This window comes from Carcharhinus amblyrhynchos, unplaced genomic scaffold (genome assembly GCF_965287045.1).
Source record: "Carcharhinus amblyrhynchos unplaced genomic scaffold, sCarAmb.v2.hapA scaffold_547, whole genome shotgun sequence".
In the NCBI taxonomy this organism is placed as follows: domain Eukaryota; kingdom Metazoa; phylum Chordata; class Chondrichthyes; order Carcharhiniformes; family Carcharhinidae; genus Carcharhinus; species Carcharhinus amblyrhynchos.
In genome coordinates this window covers 109,295-115,909 of record NW_027650287.1, presented here as the reverse complement: position 1 = coordinate 115,909, position 6,615 = coordinate 109,295, and positions in this window count along the sequence as shown.

The following is a 6,615-nucleotide window of genomic DNA, read 5'->3' as shown; positions in this document are numbered from 1 at the left end:
CATTGACCAGAAACTGAACTGGACCCAGCCATATCAATACTGGGGCTCCCAGTGCAAGTCAGAGGCTGGGAATCCTGCAGAGAGGAACTCACCTCCTGACTCCCCCTAACAAGCCTGGAACTCCCTCCCTAACAGCGCTGTGGGTGTACCTACCCCACACACACGGGGACTGACTGATGTCCAATAACAATCCCGGAACTCCCTCCCTAACAGCACTGTGGGTGTACCTACCCCACACACTGACTGATGTCCAATAACAATACTGGAACTCTCTCCCTAACAGCACTGTGGGTGTACCTACCCCACACACACGGGGACTGACTGATGTCCAATAACAATCCCGGAACTCCCTCCCTAACAGCACTGTGGGTGTACCTACCCCACACACGGGGACTAACTGATGTCCAATAACAATCCCGGAACCCCCTCCCTAACAGCACTGTGGGTGTACCTACCCCACACGCACGGGGACTGACTGATGTCCAATAACAATACTGGAACTCCCTCCCTAACAGCGCTGTGGGTGTACCTACCCCACACGCACGGGGACTGACTGATGTCCAATAACAATCCCGGAACTCCCTCCCTAACAGCGCTGTGGGTGTACCTACCCCACACGCACGGGGACTGACTGATGTCCAATAACAATACTGGAACTCCCTCCCTAACAGCGCTGTGGGTGTACCTACCCCACACGCACGGGGACTGACTGATGTCCAATAACAATACTGGAACTCCCTCCCTAACAGCGCTGTGGGTATACCTACCCCACACACACGGGGACTGACTGATGTCCAATAACAATCCCGGAACCCCCTCCCTAACAGCACTGTGGGTGTACCTACCCCACACACGGGGACTGCAGTGGGTTGAAGATGGCGGCCCATCCAACCCCCTTCTCAGGGAGAGATTAGGGATGGGGAAATGAATGCTGGGTCTAAGCAGCGACAATTATATTGCAAAGATGTCTCCGGTGAATGATACCAGTCAGTGTCACTACTGGAACCAAAACAGATGAACCTTTCCCCATCTCAGGGGAAATAATCATCCCTCAAATAACGTAACTGCAAACAGATTCTCTGCCCATTATTCTACTGCTGCTTGCTACATGTGAACGAGATCCAATTCCAGCTCTGGGAGGAAGCCACCAGACCCTCCTTCACATCTCCAAGAGGCTTTGATCGCCAAGCCTCTCTAACCGCAACCCACCCCCCCACCTGCAACCCTGGGACCGCCTGCTGCCCTGAACCTCCGCTGTAATCGGGGCCACGAGCAAGCGCACAGGAAGATCCAACGCTACTCACCAGAGCCGAAACCCCGGCCCTTCCGTTTCTTGGCTTTCTCCTTCAGTTTGTGGATGCTTTCTGCAGGAAAGGAAAAAAAATGAGTCAGTGTGAGGAGGAGGAGGGGGGGGGAAATAGGGGCAGGGATCACACTAGCTGGTGAGGGGGGGGGTAAGGGTGAAGTTAGGGGTGAGGCTGAGGGGGTTAGGGGTCAAGCTGAAGGCAGTTAAGGGTCAGGCTGAGGGGTTAGGGGTCAAGTAGTGGGATGTCAGGGTGAGAGGTTAGGGGTCAGGGTGAGGGGTTAGGGGTCAGGGTGAGGGGTGGAGGTTAAGGGTCAGGGGTTAAAGGTGAGAGGTTAGTGGTCAGGCTGAGGGGGTGTTAAGGGTCAGGCTGGGGGGGGGGTTAAAGGTCAGGCTGAGGGGGGTCAGGGTTAAGGGTCAGGCTGAGGGGGGGGGTTAAGGGTCAGGCTGAGGGGGTGTTAAGGGTCAGGCTGAGGGGGGGTTAAGGGTCAGGCTGAGGGGGGGGGTTAAGGGTCAGGCTGAGGGGGGGGGTTAAGGGTCAGGCTGAGGGGGGGGTTAAGGGTCAGGCTGAGGGGGGGTTAAGGGTCAGGCTGGGGGGGGTTAAGGGTCAGGCTGAGGGGGGGGTTAAGGGTCAGGCTGAGGGGGGGGTTAAGGGTCAGGCTGAGGGGGGGTTAAGGGTCAGGCTGAGGGGGGGGTTAAGGGTCAGGCTGAGGGGGGGTTAAGGGTCAGGCTGAGGGGGGGGTTAAGGGTCAGGCTGAGGGGGGTCAGGGTTAAGGGTCAGGCTGGGGGGGGGGTTAAGGGTCAGGCTGAGGGGGGGGTTAAGGGTCAGGCTGAGGGGGGGGGTTAAGGGTCAGGCTGAGGGGGGTCAGGGTTAAGGGTCAGGGTGGGTGTGTTGAGTGTGCGGCTCTCTCTCACCGTCCCCCTCATCATCCATGGCGAAATCCTCGCCTCCCGCCTCATGGAGATCCAGCACGTCCGCCATCTTGCCGCCGCCGGAAGTGAGTGAGGACCCGGTGGAGGAAGAGAGAAGGCCGGGGGACAGCCACTTCCGGTGAGGGCAGCGAGCAGGCGCAGAGGTGGCAAGCCGGCACTAGCGGAGCGCCGGGGTTGCGCAAGCGCAGAGCCAGCTGCCGGCCGCTTGAAGCCCGGGGCGGATGAGACGCAGGCGCACAACCAGCAGCCGGCACCGCGGAGTCTGCGCAGTGAGACAGAGTGCAATCAGGATGAAATCACTGTGATAATCTAAATTCAGTGTGTGTGTGTGTGTGTGGGGGAATCAGGATGAAATCACTGAGAATCTAAATTCACTGTGATAATTTAAATTCAGCGTGTGTGTGGGGAATCAGGATTAAATCACTGTGAGAATCTAAATTTACTGTAATAATTTAAATTCAGTATGTGGGGAATCAGGATTAAATCACTGAGAATCTAAATTCATTGTGATAATTTAAATTCAATGTGTGTGGAGTCAGGATTAAATCACTGAGAATCTAAATTCACTGTGATAATTTAAATTCAGTGTGTGGTGGGGGGGGATCAAGATTAATTCACTGTGAGAATCTAAATCACTGCAAGAACCTAAATTCACTGTGCATGAAATCAGGATTAAATCATTGATAATCTAAATTCACCAACATAATTTAATTTGTGTGCATGGAATCAGGATTAAATCACTGAATTTGATGGGGGAGTGAAGCAGCTTAAAATGGATGCGGGGCGATCCCAGTGAGCACTTCCTTACACACTGGAATGACCAAAACTCAGCACGCAAGACAAACACGCATTGGCCTAGTGGCATTATCAGTCGCGTTGTAAAGCAGAAATTGATTCCTCCTCTCTGAGAACTAACACCCAAAGAGGAACACCTCGCCCTATAATCTGTAAAAAGTGTGTGCGAAATAGCGTGACCTGCTCTTCAGCAACCCCCTCCTGGTTAAATACAAAATAAATCCCTGACACACTTTCTCTAAACTCAACACCTAACAATTTATTATCTAACAGCGAGCAAGCTATTAAACTGAATAAATCCCTTCTATTAACTATTCCTGAATAAAACAAGATTCTAGAGGTCTGCTCCTCAATAAGTACAGCTCCCACTCATCAACAAAATGCAAGTGAGTCACATTACAACCAGGTTTTGTCTCTTCTAGAATATTCTGGGTTTTCTCTGTTGATTCTTCTCTCTGGAACGTCTTTGGTACCTTTGCTGTTAGATAGTGTCATCTATGTCTTAGAGAAAGCACTATGAGAGCCAGTGATTCTCTCTCGAGAGTTGAGAGCTGTAAGACATGGCAGTTGCTCTCTTTATCCCACTGCCCCCTCCTTTTATACCTCTGATGACGTATCAATTTTTCCCACAATAGGTTGGTCAAAGTCACCAGATTTATTTTTTTATAGGATTTTGGTATCTAAGTACCTGATTCAAATGAGTTGGCTAAATTCAAAAGCCTGTTGTCTTGGAAATACTGCTGCTTGGCCTTTCGATATAAATGTTTCAGTCTGGGCTCTCTGTGTACTTGTATTTTAAATGTGTAAGCACAGAAAAGGCACCACCTTTTAAAGGCTCCTTCCCCCCGCAAGCATTTTACAATCTGACAAACACTAAATTCTAACTTCCTACCTCCCCAATCTACAATTACTGTACCCAACACTAGGCTATTAATCCAGAAACTCAGCTCATGTTTTAGGGGACCCGGATTCGAATCCCACCACGGCAGATGGTGCAATTTTAATTCACCCTAAAAAAAAATCTGGGATTACCCATTGTCGGAAAAACCCATCCAGTTCCCTTTAGAGAAGGAAATCTGCCGTCCTTACCCCGGTCTGGCCTACAGGTGACTCCAGAGAGCCACAGCAATGTGGTTGATTCTCAACTGCCCCTCCAAGGGGCAACTAGGGATGGGCAATAAATACTGGCCCAGCCAGCGAGGCCCATGTCCCACAAATGAATGAAGAAAAAAGTCACTGCCTGCCAATCGGAAAAAGACCGATTTATTCCCACTCTGTTTGAATCATACAACCCCACAGTGCAGAGAGGCGCCCCTCGACCCATCGAGTCTGCACCGAACACAATCCCACCCAGGCCCCACCCCTACATCCCCACATATCATACCCACTAATCCCTCTAGCTTACACATCCCTGGACACTAAGGGGCAATTTCTCAGCATGGCCAATCAACCTAACCCGCACATCTTTGAACTGTGGGAGGAAACCGGAGCACCCGGAGGAAACCCACGCAGACATGGAGAGAATGTGCGAACTCCACACAGACAGCGACCCGAGCCGGGAATCGAACCCGTGACCCTGGGGCTGCGAACGGCTTCCTGTTTCTTATCTCCTTGTGTCTTACCCGATGTTGTTGGTCGAGACGCCTTTGGAGAGCGAGTGGAAGGCCGCTCGGCCCCTCTGGGACCCCAGCCGGGAGAAGAGCGGCGATCGGGGGAGGTTCTCTGATGGGTGCGTGACGGAGTTGGGGGCTGGGATGAAGAATCTGCCGATTCGGAAAAACCCACCCCGTTCCCTTTAGGGGAGGAAATCTGCCGTCCTTACCCCGGTCTGGCATACAGGTGACTCCAGAGAGCCACACAGCGACACGGTAGACTCTCAACGGGCTTTGGGCAACGAGGGACGGGTAATAAATGCTGGTTCAGCCAGCGACGCATGTGTCCCACGGACGAATAAGAAAACTTGCACGTCATGGCAAAGCTTTATTGGAAGAAACGGATACACAGCAGCGAGCCACTGCTCGGCACGTATCAAATATATAATACTGACTTTGAATCAAAAACTTAATACTGCGTTAAAAAACACTGACCTCTGCAAAACGTGTGCGGAATATAAAATACAGTCAAGAGGGAAATGGATCGGAGTGTTAAAATTACTGACGCTGTCCTGATTGAGAGAGATCGAAGGGTGAGGATAGGTTGACGTGGTGGGGGACCATCTGGACACTGGGTGTACGTTGGGGTGGGTGACAGTGTAACTGAGAGGGGTGCTAAACAGGCAAAACCACGGAGTTGATCCCTCCACCGGTGACAGCTGAGTGCCCCGTTTTAATGCTCTTTGATGCAAGTTTTAAAGCTTGTTTATTTAGTGTCACAACGCAAGAATTAGCAGCAGGCCCCTCGATCCTGCCCCAGCACTCAATAAGATCAGGGCTGATCTGAAGTGGATTTAACCGGCCGCTCCCCGTCATTCCTTCACTGTTCAAAAACCCTTGTCTCAAAAACATTCAACTGGGCAGGGGGAATTCCACACATTCACAACCCTTTGGGTGAAGAAGTTCCTCCTCAACTCAGCCCGAAATCTGCTCCCCTTTATTTTGAGGCCATGCCCCCTAGTTCTGGTTTCACCCCCCCCCAGTGGAAACAACTTCCCTGCTTCTATCTTATCCATTCCCGTCATCTTATATCTTTCTGTAAGATTCGCCCCCATCTTACATTAACACTGCAAACTGTGAAAGTTCCCTAGCTGCCTCACTCTGGCGCTTGTTTGGGTACACTAAGGGACAATTTAGCATGGCCAATCCACCCTAACCTACACATCTTTGGACACTAAGGGACAATTTAGCACGGCCAATCCACCCTAACCTACTCATCTTTGGACACTGAGGGACAATTTAGCACGGCCAATCCACCCTAACCTACACATCTTTGGACACTAAGGGACAATTTAGCACGGCCAATCCACCCTAACCTACACATCTTTGGACACTAAGGGACAATTTAGCACGGCCAATCCACCCTAACCTGCACATCTTTGGACACTAAGGGACAATTTAGCATGGCCAATCCATCCTAACCTGCACATCTTTGGACACTAAGGGACAATTTAGCACGGCCAATCCACCCTAACCTACACATCTTTGGACACTAAGGGGCAATTTAGCATGGCCAATCCACCCTAACCTACACATCTTTGGACACTAAGGGGCAATTTAGCACGGCCAATCCACCCTAACCTACACATCTTTGGACACTAAGGGGCAATTTAGCACGGCCAATCCACCCTAACCTACACATCTTTGGACACTAAGGGGCAATTTAGCACGGCCAATCCACCCTAACCTACACATCTTTGGACACTAAGGGACAATTTAGCATGGCCAATCCATCCTAACCTGCACATCTTTGGACACTAAGGGACAATTTAGCACGGCCAATCCACCCTAACCTACACATCTTTGGACACTAAGGGGCAATTTAGCATGGCCAATCCACCCTAACCTACACATCTTTGGACACTAAGGGGCAATTTAGCACGGCCAATCCACCCTAACCTACACATCTTTGGACACTAAGGGGCAATTTAG